Source organism: Phyllobates terribilis, unplaced genomic scaffold (assembly GCF_046119375.1).
Source record: "Phyllobates terribilis strain yellow unplaced genomic scaffold, ASM4611937v1 Scaffold_1248__1_contigs__length_344610, whole genome shotgun sequence".
NCBI lineage: Eukaryota > Metazoa > Chordata > Amphibia > Anura > Dendrobatidae > Phyllobates > Phyllobates terribilis.
The window spans coordinates 43,767-56,257 of record NW_027364008.1 but is presented as its reverse complement, the minus strand read 5'-3'; the positions used below and the strand labels follow the sequence as shown (position 1 = coordinate 56,257).

General features: G+C 41.4%; 4 non-coding genes across 4 annotated transcripts; all 4 read right to left on the bottom strand.

Moving 5' to 3' along the window:
* Positions 1-6,443: 6,443 nt before the first annotated feature.
* On the bottom strand, positions 6,444-6,515 carry TRNAE-UUC (transfer RNA glutamic acid (anticodon UUC)). Its single transcript has one exon. It is a non-coding gene; the product is annotated as a tRNA-Glu (tRNA).
* Positions 6,516-8,141: 1,626 nt separating this feature from the next.
* TRNAE-UUC (transfer RNA glutamic acid (anticodon UUC)) lies at positions 8,142-8,213 on the bottom strand. The gene has a single exon. It is a non-coding gene; the product is annotated as a tRNA-Glu (tRNA).
* A 1,627-nt stretch (positions 8,214-9,840) lies between these two features.
* Positions 9,841-9,912, bottom strand: TRNAE-UUC (transfer RNA glutamic acid (anticodon UUC)). Its single transcript has one exon. It is a non-coding gene; the product is annotated as a tRNA-Glu (tRNA).
* A 1,621-nt stretch (positions 9,913-11,533) lies between these two features.
* On the bottom strand, positions 11,534-11,605 carry TRNAE-UUC (transfer RNA glutamic acid (anticodon UUC)). The gene has a single exon. It is a non-coding gene; the product is annotated as a tRNA-Glu (tRNA).
* Positions 11,606-12,491: the final 886 nt, after the last annotated feature.

The window sequence follows — 12,491 nt, the reverse complement described above, 5'->3', positions numbered from 1 at the left end:
CAAACAGGGATAAAAGCTTGTTGAGTCCCTTAACACCCAGGAATTAAAAGTGAGAGATATGAATGGTTTGAGATATGACATCAAATAAGCTTTTGTGCAAATAAATATCCAAAAAACCTGGTGGTCTGCATTTTTGGCTGCAAAGAGCAGTTCCAACCTAAACTGATTCTGTCTGCAAGGCACGTGTTGGCTTTGGAATGTGGACACTAGTCCCCAAAAAAAAGTCTCTCCCATAGCAGGAATCGAACCAGTCAACCAGGAATACTAACTAAGTCTTTCTCCACATGGTGTAAGCAGTACAGTAAACAGCAAGACAGGTGTAAAAAAAAAAAAAAAAAGAGTGTTTTGCTTTGAATACAAAACATCAACATTACAAGAGCTGAAACACGCTACATGGTCAAGGTTTTTGGCACGTCAGTTGAATAATTTGAAGATCATGAGTTTTTTGCTCACACGTGGCATCCTCCTTTTCTCAAGAGATTTTGTCACTAACTCTGAACTTTCCAATTCAGTTCTAAACTGTTTCCGATTAGAAAGAACATGGGAGCCCTAATGACAGACAGGACACATGGCTTGTTGAGTCCCTTGACACTTTTGTGTAAAACTGTGTAGTTGAAAAAGGCTTAAGCTATGAAACAAAAGGAAATCTTTTGCAAAAGTCATAATGCATCGCCAATGTTAAGTATTTTTGTTGCAAAGTGAAAATCTACCAGAAACATTTTTGATTGAAAAACACGTGTCAGTCTTTGAATGGTGGCAGTAGCTAAGATAAAGATGCATTCCCATACCGGGAGTCAAACCCGGGCCACCTGGGTGAGAGCCAGGAATCCTAACCGCTAGACCATATGGGAAAAGATGCTCTAATGTCTCAGTGACATTATGAAAAAAAAAAGTTTTCTGCTATGCACAATAAACTTCTGCAGATCTGCAGGTACAGCTTGCCTCGTTAGCGCAGTAGGTAGCGTGTCAGTCTCATAATCTGAAGGTCGTGAGTTCGAGCCTCACACGGGGCACTGTTCCCTCCTTTTCTCGAGAGATTTTGTCACCAACTTAGAACTTTTCCATTCAATTCTACAACTTTTTCCATTAGAAAGGAAATGGGAATCCAAATAACTTACCGGACCCATGAGTTGTTGAGTCCCTTGACACTTTAGTGTAAAAAGGGGTGGTTGAGAATGAGTTGAGCTACGAATCCAAATTGAATCTTGTGTGAAGGGTTAGAATGAAGTGCCAAAACGCGGGCGTTCAGCATTTTTGCCTGAAAAAAACAAATCCTACTTGAAATACGTTTGACTAAAAAACACGCGTCAGTTTTTGAATGTTGGCAGCGGTGCAGAAAAGGATGCGTTCCCATACCAGGAGTCAAACCCAGGCCGCCTGGGTGAAAACCAGGAATCCTAACCGCTAGACCATATGGGAGAAGATGTACTGCCAGCTCACTTACAATATGAAAAAAAAGAGGTGTACTGCTTTGCACAAGCAACTTCCGCAGATTATTACGTGCATTTTGCCTCGTTAGCGCAGCAGGTAGCGCGTCAGTCTCGTAATCTGAAGGTCATGAGTTCGATTCTCACATGGGGCACTGGTACCGTGTTTCCTTAACTGATTTTGCAACCATCTTAGCTAGAGAGTCACAGCTCTTTTCCATTCAGTAGCAAAATATCACCAATTGATGGAAGGGGAGCTCCAATGACAAACAGGGATAAAAGCTTGTTGAGTCCCTTAACACCCAGGAATTAAAAGTGAGAGATATGAATGGTTTGAGATATGACATCAAATAAGCTTTTGTGCAAATAAATATCCAAAAAACCTGGTGGTCTGCATTTTTGGCTGCAAAGAGCAGTTCCAACCTAAACTGATTCTGTCTGCAAGGCACGTGTTGGCTTTGGAATGTGGACACTAGTCCCCAAAAAAAAGTCTCTCCCATAGCAGGAATCGAACCAGTCAACCAGGAATACTAACTAAGTCTTTCTCCACATGGTGTAAGCAGTACAGTAAACAGCAAGACAGGTGTAAAAAAAAAAAAAAAAAAAAAAAGAGTGTTTTGCTTTGAATACAAAACATCAACATTACAAGAGCTGAAACACGCTACATGGTCAAGGTTTTTGGCACGTCAGTTGAATAATTTGAAGATCATGAGTTTTTTGCTCACACGTGGCATCCTCCTTTTCTCAAGAGATTTTGTCACTAACTCTGAACTTTCCAATTCAGTTCTAAACTGTTTCCGATTAGAAAGAACATGGGAGCCCTAATGACAGACAGGACACATGGCTTGTTGAGTCCCTTGACACTTTTGTGTAAAACTGTGTAGTTGAAAAAGGCTTAAGCTATGAAACAAAAGGAAATCTTTTGCAAAAGTCATAATGCATCGCCAATGTTAAGTATTTTTGTTGCAAAGTGAAAATCTACCAGAAACATTTTTGATTGAAAAACACGTGTCAGTCTTTGAATGGTGGCAGTAGCTAAGATAAAGATGCATTCCCATACCGGGAGTCAAACCCGGGCCACCTGGGTGAGAGCCAGGAATCCTAACCGCTAGACCATATGGGAAAAGATGCTCTAATGTCTCAGTGACATTATGAAAAAAAAAAGTTTTCTGCTATGCACAATAAACTTCTGCAGATCTGCAGGTACAGCTTGCCTCGTTAGCGCAGTAGGTAGCGTGTCAGTCTCATAATCTGAAGGTCGTGAGTTCGAGCCTCACACGGGGCACTGTTCCCTCCTTTTCTCGAGAGATTTTGTCACCAACTTAGAACTTTTCCATTCAATTCTACAACTTTTTCCATTAGAAAGGAAATGGGAATCCAAATAACTTACCGGACCCATGAGTTGTTGAGTCCCTTGACACTTTAGTGTAAAAAGGGGTGGTTGAGAATGAGTTGAGCTACGAATCCAAATTGAATCTTGTGTGAAGGGTTAGAATGAAGTGCCAAAACGCGGGCGTTCAGCATTTTTGCCTGAAAAAAACAAATCCTACTTGAAATACGTTTGACTAAAAAACACGCGTCAGTTTTTGAATGTTGGCAGCGGTGCAGAAAAGGATGCGTTCCCATACCAGGAGTCAAACCCAGGCCGCCTGGGTGAAAACCAGGAATCCTAACCGCTAGACCATATGGGAGAAGATGTACTGCCAGCTCACTTACAATATGAAAAAAAAGAGGTGTACTGCTTTGCACAAGCAACTTCCGCAGATTATTACGTGCATTTTGCCTCGTTAGCGCAGCAGGTAGCGCGTCAGTCTCGTAATCTGAAGGTCATGAGTTCGATTCTCACATGGGGCACTGGTACCGTGTTTCCTTAACTGATTTTGCAACCATCTTAGCTAGAGAGTCACAGCTCTTTTCCATTCAGTAGCAAAATATCACCAATTGATGGAAGGGGAGCTCCAATGACAAACAGGGATAAAAGCTTGTTGAGTCCCTTAACACCCAGGAATTAAAAGTGAGAGATATGAATGGTTTGAGATATGACATCAAATAAGCTTTTGTGCAAATAAATATCCAAAAAACCTGGTGGTCTGCATTTTTGGCTGCAAAGAGCAGTTCCAACCTAAACTGATTCTGTCTGCAAGGCACGTGTTGGCTTTGGAATGTGGACACTAGTCCCCAAAAAAAAGTCTCTCCCATAGCAGGAATCGAACCAGTCAACCAGGAATACTAACTAAGTCTTTCTCCACATGGTGTAAGCAGTACAGTAAACAGCAAGACAGGTGTAAAAAAAAAAAAAAAAAAAAAAAGAGTGTTTTGCTTTGAATACAAAACATCAACATTACAAGAGCTGAAACACGCTACATGGTCAAGGTTTTTGGCACGTCAGTTGAATAATTTGAAGATCATGAGTTTTTTGCTCACACGTGGCATCCTCCTTTTCTCAAGAGATTTTGTCACTAACTCTGAACTTTCCAATTCAGTTCTAAACTGTTTCCGATTAGAAAGAACATGGGAGCCCTAATGACAGACAGGACACATGGCTTGTTGAGTCCCTTGACACTTTTGTGTAAAACTGTGTAGTTGAAAAAGGCTTAAGCTATGAAACAAAAGGAAATCTTTTGCAAAAGTCATAATGCATCGCCAATGTTAAGTATTTTTGTTGCAAAGTGAAAATCTACCAGAAACATTTTTGATTGAAAAACACGTGTCAGTCTTTGAATGGTGGCAGTAGCTAAGATAAAGATGCATTCCCATACCGGGAGTCAAACCCGGGCCACCTGGGTGAGAGCCAGGAATCCTAACCGCTAGACCATATGGGAAAAGATGCTCTAATGTCTCAGTGACATTATGAAAAAAAAAAGTTTTCTGCTATGCACAATAAACTTCTGCAGATCTGCAGGTACAGCTTGCCTCGTTAGCGCAGTAGGTAGCGTGTCAGTCTCATAATCTGAAGGTCGTGAGTTCGAGCCTCACACGGGGCACTGTTCCCTCCTTTTCTCGAGAGATTTTGTCACCAACTTAGAACTTTTCCATTCAATTCTACAACTTTTTCCATTAGAAAGGAAATGGGAATCCAAATAACTTACCGGACCCATGAGTTGTTGAGTCCCTTGACACTTTAGTGTAAAAAGGGGTGGTTGAGAATGAGTTGAGCTACGAATCCAAATTGAATCTTGTGTGAAGGGTTAGAATGAAGTGCCAAAACGCGGGCGTTCAGCATTTTTGCCTGAAAAAAACAAATCCTACTTGAAATACGTTTGACTAAAAAACACGCGTCAGTTTTTGAATGTTGGCAGCGGTGCAGAAAAGGATGCGTTCCCATACCAGGAGTCAAACCCAGGCCGCCTGGGTGAAAACCAGGAATCCTAACCGCTAGACCATATGGGAGAAGATGTACTGCCAGCTCACTTACAATATGAAAAAAAAGAGGTGTACTGCTTTGCACAAGCAACTTCCGCAGATTATTACGTGCATTTTGCCTCGTTAGCGCAGCAGGTAGCGCGTCAGTCTCGTAATCTGAAGGTCATGAGTTCGATTCTCACATGGGGCACTGGTACCGTGTTTCCTTAACTGATTTTGCAACCATCTTAGCTAGAGAGTCACAGCTCTTTTCCATTCAGTAGCAAAATATCACCAATTGATGGAAGGGGAGCTCCAATGACAAACAGGGATAAAAGCTTGTTGAGTCCCTTAACACCCAGGAATTAAAAGTGAGAGATATGAATGGTTTGAGATATGACATCAAATAAGCTTTTGTGCAAATAAATATCCAAAAAACCTGGTGGTCTGCATTTTTGGCTGCAAAGAGCAGTTCCAACCTAAACTGATTCTGTCTGCAAGGCACGTGTTGGCTTTGGAATGTGGACACTAGTCCCCAAAAAAAAGTCTCTCCCATAGCAGGAATCGAACCAGTCAACCAGGAATACTAACTAAGTCTTTCTCCACATGGTGTAAGCAGTACAGTAAACAGCAAGACAGGTGTAAAAAAAAAAAAAAAAAAAAAAGAGTGTTTTGCTTTGAATACAAAACATCAACATTACAAGAGCTGAAACACGCTACATGGTCAAGGTTTTTGGCACGTCAGTTGAATAATTTGAAGATCATGAGTTTTTTGCTCACACGTGGCATCCTCCTTTTCTCAAGAGATTTTGTCACTAACTCTGAACTTTCCAATTCAGTTCTAAACTGTTTCCGATTAGAAAGAACATGGGAGCCCTAATGACAGACAGGACACATGGCTTGTTGAGTCCCTTGACACTTTTGTGTAAAACTGTGTAGTTGAAAAAGGCTTAAGCTATGAAACAAAAGGAAATCTTTTGCAAAAGTCATAATGCATCGCCAATGTTAAGTATTTTTGTTGCAAAGTGAAAATCTACCAGAAACATTTTTGATTGAAAAACACGTGTCAGTCTTTGAATGGTGGCAGTAGCTAAGATAAAGATGCATTCCCATACCGGGAGTCAAACCCGGGCCACCTGGGTGAGAGCCAGAAATCCTAACCGCTAGACCATATGGGAAAAGATGCTCTAATGTCTCAGTGACATTATGAAAAAAAAAAGTTTTCTGCTATGCACAATAAACTTCTGCAGATCTGCAGGTACAGCTTGCCTCGTTAGCGCAGTAGGTAGCGTGTCAGTCTCATAATCTGAAGGTCGTGAGTTCGAGCCTCACACGGGGCACTGTTCCCTCCTTTTCTCGAGAGATTTTGTCACCAACTTAGAACTTTTCCATTCAATTCTACAACTTTTTCCATTAGAAAGGAAATGGGAATCCAAATAACTTACCGGACCCATGAGTTGTTGAGTCCCTTGACACTTTAGTGTAAAAAGGGGTGGTTGAGAATGAGTTGAGCTACGAATCCAAATTGAATCTTGTGTGAAGGGTTAGAATGAAGTGCCAAAACGCGGGCGTTCAGCATTTTTGCCTGAAAAAAACAAATCCTACTTGAAATACGTTTGACTAAAAAACACGCGTCAGTTTTTGAATGTTGGCAGCGGTGCAGAAAAGGATGCGTTCCCATACCAGGAGTCGAACCCAGGCCGCCTGGGTGAAAACCAGGAATCCTAACCGCTAGACCATATGGGAGAAGATGTACTGCCAGCTCACTTACAATATGAAAAAAAAGAGGTGTACTGCTTTGCACAAGCAACTTCCGCAGATTATTACGTGCATTTTGCCTCGTTAGCGCAGCAGGTAGCGCGTCAGTCTCGTAATCTGAAGGTCATGAGTTCGATTCTCACATGGGGCACTGGTACCGTGTTTCCTTAACTGATTTTGCAACCATCTTAGCTAGAGAGTCACAGCTCTTTTCCATTCAGTAGCAAAATATCACCAATTGATGGAAGGGGAGCTCCAATGACAAACAGGGATAAAAGCTTGTTGAGTCCCTTAACACCCAGGAATTAAAAGTGAGAGATATGAATGGTTTGAGATATGACATCAAATAAGCTTTTGTGCAAATAAATATCCAAAAAACCTGGTGGTCTGCATTTTTGGCTGCAAAGAGCAGTTCCAACCTAAACTGATTCTGTCTGCAAGGCACGTGTTGGCTTTGGAATGTGGACACTAGTCCCCAAAAAAAAGTCTCTCCCATAGCAGGAATCGAACCAGTCAACCAGGAATACTAACTAAGTCTTTCTCCACATGGTGTAAGCAGTACAGTAAACAGCAAGACAGGTGTAAAAAAAAAAAAAAAAAAAAAAGAGTGTTTTGCTTTGAATACAAAACATCAACATTACAAGAGCTGAAACACGCTACATGGTCAAGGTTTTTGGCACGTCAGTTGAATAATTTGAAGATCATGAGTTTTTTGCTCACACGTGGCATCCTCCTTTTCTCAAGAGATTTTGTCACTAACTCTGAACTTTCCAATTCAGTTCTAAACTGTTTCCGATTAGAAAGAACATGGGAGCCCTAATGACAGACAGGACACATGGCTTGTTGAGTCCCTTGACACTTTTGTGTAAAACTGTGTAGTTGAAAAAGGCTTAAGCTATGAAACAAAAGGAAATCTTTTGCAAAAGTCATAATGCATCGCCAATGTTAAGTATTTTTGTTGCAAAGTGAAAATCTACCAGAAACATTTTTGATTGAAAAACACGTGTCAGTCTTTGAATGGTGGCAGTAGCTAAGATAAAGATGCATTCCCATACCGGGAGTCAAACCCGGGCCACCTGGGTGAGAGCCAGAAATCCTAACCGCTAGACCATATGGGAAAAGATGCTCTAATGTCTCAGTGACATTATGAAAAAAAAAAGTTTTCTGCTATGCACAATAAACTTCTGCAGATCTGCAGGTACAGCTTGCCTCGTTAGCGCAGTAGGTAGCGTGTCAGTCTCATAATCTGAAGGTCGTGAGTTCGAGCCTCACACGGGGCACTGTTCCCTCCTTTTCTCGAGAGATTTTGTCACCAACTTAGAACTTTTCCATTCAATTCTACAACTTTTTCCATTAGAAAGGAAATGGGAATCCAAATAACTTACCGGACCCATGAGTTGTTGAGTCCCTTGACACTTTAGTGTAAAAAGGGGTGGTTGAGAATGAGTTGAGCTACGAATCCAAATTGAATCTTGTGTGAAGGGTTAGAATGAAGTGCCAAAACGCGGGCGTTCAGCATTTTTGCCTGAAAAAAACAAATCCTACTTGAAATACGTTTGACTAAAAAACACGCGTCAGTTTTTGAATGTTGGCAGCGGTGCAGAAAAGGATGCGTTCCCATACCAGGAGTCGAACCCAGGCCGCCTGGGTGAAAACCAGGAATCCTAACCGCTAGACCATATGGGAGAAGATGTACTGCCAGCTCACTTACAATATGAAAAAAAAGAGGTGTACTGCTTTGCACAAGCAACTTCCGCAGATTATTACGTGCATTTTGCCTCGTTAGCGCAGCAGGTAGCGCGTCAGTCTCGTAATCTGAAGGTCATGAGTTCGATTCTCACATGGGGCACTGGTACCGTGTTTCCTTAACTGATTTTGCAACCATCTTGGCTAGAGAGTCACAGCTCTTTTCCATTCAGTAGCAAAATATCACCAATTGATGGAAGGGGAGCTCCAATGACAAACAGGGATAAAGGCTTGTTGAGTCCCTTAACACCCAGGAATTAAAAGTGAGAGATATGAATGGTTTGAGATATGACATCAAATAAGCTTTTGTGCAAATAAATATCCAAAAAACCTGGTGGTCTGCATTTTTGGCTGCAAAGAGCAGTTCCAACCTAAACTGATTCTGTCTGCAAGGCACGTGTTGGCTTTGGAATGTGGACACTAGTCCCCAAAAAAAAGTCTCTCCCATAGCAGGAATCGAACCAGTCAACCAGGAATACTAACTAAGTCTTTCTCCACATGGTGTAAGCAGTACAGTAAACAGCAAGACAGGTGTAAAAAAAAAAAAAAAAAAAAAAAGAGTGTTTTGCTTTGAATACAAAACATCAACATTACAAGAGCTGAAACACGCTACATGGTCAAGGTTTTTGGCACGTCAGTTGAATAATTTGAAGATCATGAGTTTTTTGCTCACACGTGGCATCCTCCTTTTCTCAAGAGATTTTGTCACTAACTCTGAACTTTCCAATTCAGTTCTAAACTGTTTCCGATTAGAAAGAACATGGGAGCCCTAATGACAGACAGGACACATGGCTTGTTGAGTCCCTTGACACTTTTGTGTAAAACTGTGTAGTTGAAAAAGGCTTAAGCTATGAAACAAAAGGAAATCTTTTGCAAAAGTCATAATGCATCGCCAATGTTAAGTATTTTTGTTGCAAAGTGAAAATCTACCAGAAACATTTTTGATTGAAAAACACGTGTCAGTCTTTGAATGGTGGCAGTAGCTAAGATAAAGATGCATTCCCATACCGGGAGTCAAACCCGGGCCACCTGGGTGAGAGCCAGGAATCCTAACCGCTAGACCATATGGGAAAAGATGCTCTAATGTCTCAGTGACATTATGAAAAAAAAAAGTTTTCTGCTATGCACAATAAACTTCTGCAGATCTGCAGGTACAGCTTGCCTCGTTAGCGCAGTAGGTAGCGTGTCAGTCTCATAATCTGAAGGTCGTGAGTTCGAGCCTCACACGGGGCACTGTTCCCTCCTTTTCTCGAGAGATTTTGTCACCAACTTAGAACTTTTCCATTCAATTCTACAACTTTTTCCATTAGAAAGGAAATGGGAATCCAAATAACTTACCGGACCCATGAGTTGTTGAGTCCCTTGACACTTTAGTGTAAAAAGGGGTGGTTGAGAATGAGTTGAGCTACGAATCCAAATTGAATCTTGTGTGAAGGGTTAGAATGAAGTGCCAAAACGCGGGCGTTCAGCATTTTTGCCTGAAAAAAACAAATCCTACTTGAAATACGTTTGACTAAAAAACACGCGTCAGTTTTTGAATGTTGGCAGCGGTGCAGAAAAGGATGCGTTCCCATACCAGGAGTCGAACCCAGGCCGCCTGGGTGAAAACCAGGAATCCTAACCACTAGACCATATGGGAGAAGATGTACTGCCAGCTCACTTACAATATGAAAAAAAAGAGGTGTACTGCTTTGCACAAGCAACTTCCGCAGATTATTACGTGCATTTTGCCTCGTTAGCGCAGCAGGTAGCGCGTCAGTCTCGTAATCTGAAGGTCATGAGTTCGATTCTCACATGGGGCACTGGTACCGTGTTTCCTTAACTGATTTTGCAACCATCTTAGCTAGAGAGTCACAGCTCTTTTCCATTCAGTAGCAAAATATCACCAATTGATGGAAGGGGAGCTCCAATGACAAACAGGGATAAAAGCTTGTTGAGTCCCTTAACACCCAGGAATTAAAAGTGAGAGATATGAATGGTTTGAGATATGACATCAAATAAGCTTTTGTGCAAATAAATATCCAAAAAACCTGGTGGTCTGCATTTTTGGCTGCAAAGAGCAGTTCCAACCTAAACTGATTCTGTCTGCAAGGCACGTGTTGGCTTTGGAATGTGGACACTAGTCCCCAAAAAAAAGTCTCTCCCATAGCAGGAATCGAACCAGTCAACCAGGAATACTAACTAAGTCTTTCTCCACATGGTGTAAGCAGTACAGTAAACAGCAAGACAGGTGTAAAAAAAAAAAAAAAAAGAGTGTTTTGCTTTGAATACAAAACATCAACATTACAAGAGCTGAAACACGCTACATGGTCAAGGTTTTTGGCACGTCAGTTGAATAATTTGAAGATCATGAGTTTTTTGCTCACACGTGGCATCCTCCTTTTCTCAAGAGATTTTGTCACTAACTCTGAACTTTCCAATTCAGTTCTAAACTGTTTCCGATTAGAAAGAACATGGGAGCCCTAATGACAGACAGGACACATGGCTTGTTGAGTCCCTTGACACTTTTGTGTAAAACTGTGTAGTTGAAAAAGGCTTAAGCTATGAAACAAAAGGAAATCTTTTGCAAAAGTCATAATGCATCGCCAATGTTAAGTATTTTTGTTGCAAAGTGAAAATCTACCAGAAACATTTTTGATTGAAAAACACGTGTCAGTCTTTGAATGGTGGCAGTAGCTAAGATAAAGATGCATTCCCATACCGGGAGTCAAACCCGGGCCACCTGGGTGAGAGCCAGAAATCCTAACCGCTAGACCATATGGGAAAAGATGCTCTAATGTCTCAGTGACATTATGAAAAAAAAAAGTTTTCTGCTATGCACAATAAATTTCTGCAGATCTGCAGGTACAGCTTGCCTCGTTAGCGCAGTAGGTAGCGTGTCAGTCTCATAATCTGAAGGTCGTGAGTTCGAGCCTCACACGGGGCACTGTTCCCTCCTTTTCTCGAGAGATTTTGTCACCAACTTAGAACTTTTCCATTCAATTCTACAACTTTTTCCATTAGAAAGGAAATGGGAATCCAAATAACTTACCGGACCCATGAGTTGTTGAGTCCCTTGACACTTTAGTGTAAAAAGGGGTGGTTGAGAATGAGTTGAGCTACGAATCCAAATTGAATCTTGTGTGAAGGGTTAGAATGAAGTGCCAAAACGCGGGCGTTCAGCATTTTTGCCTGAAAAAAACAAATCCTACTTGAAATACGTTTGACTAAAAAACACGCGTCAGTTTTTGAATGTTGGCAGCGGTGCAGAAAAGGATGCGTTCCCATACCAGGAGTCGAACCCAGGCCGCCTGGGTGAAAACCAGGAATCCTAACCACTAGACCATATGGGAGAAGATGTACTGCCAGCTCACTTACAATATGAAAAAAAAGAGGTGTACTGCTTTGCACAAGCAACTTCCGCAGATTATTACGTGCATTTTGCCTCGTTAGCGCAGCAGGTAGCGCGTCAGTCTCGTAATCTGAAGGTCATGAGTTCGATTCTCACATGGGGCACTGGTACCGTGTTTCCTTAACTGATTTTGCAACCATCTTAGCTAGAGAGTCACAGCTCTTTTCCATTCAGTAGCAAAATATCACCAATTGATGGAAGGGGAGCTCCAATGACAAACAGGGATAAAAGCTTGTTGAGTCCCTTAACACCCAGGAATTAAAAGTGAGAGATATGAATGGTTTGAGATATGACATCAAATAAGCTTTTGTGCAAATAAATATCCAAAAAACCTGGTGGTCTGCATTTTTGGCTGCAAAGAGCAGTTCCAACCTAAACTGATTCTGTCTGCAAGGCACGTGTTGGCTTTGGAATGTGGACACTAGTCCCCAAAAAAAAGTCTCTCCCATAGCAGGAATCGAACCAGTCAACCAGGAATACTAACTAAGTCTTTCTCCACATGGTGTAAGCAGTACAGTAAACAGCAAGACAGGTGTAAAAAAAAAAAAAAAAAGAGTGTTTTGCTTTGAATACAAAACATCAACATTACAAGAGCTGAAACACGCTACATGGTCAAGGTTTTTGGCACGTCAGTTGAATAATTTGAAGATCATGAGTTTTTTGCTCACACGTGGCATCCTCCTTTTCTCAAGAGATTTTGTCACTAACTCTGAACTTTCCAATTCAGTTCTAAACTGTTTCCGATTAGAAAGAACATGGGAGCCCTAATGACAGACAGGACACATGGCTTGTTGAGTCCCTTGACACTTTTGTGTAAAACTGTGTAG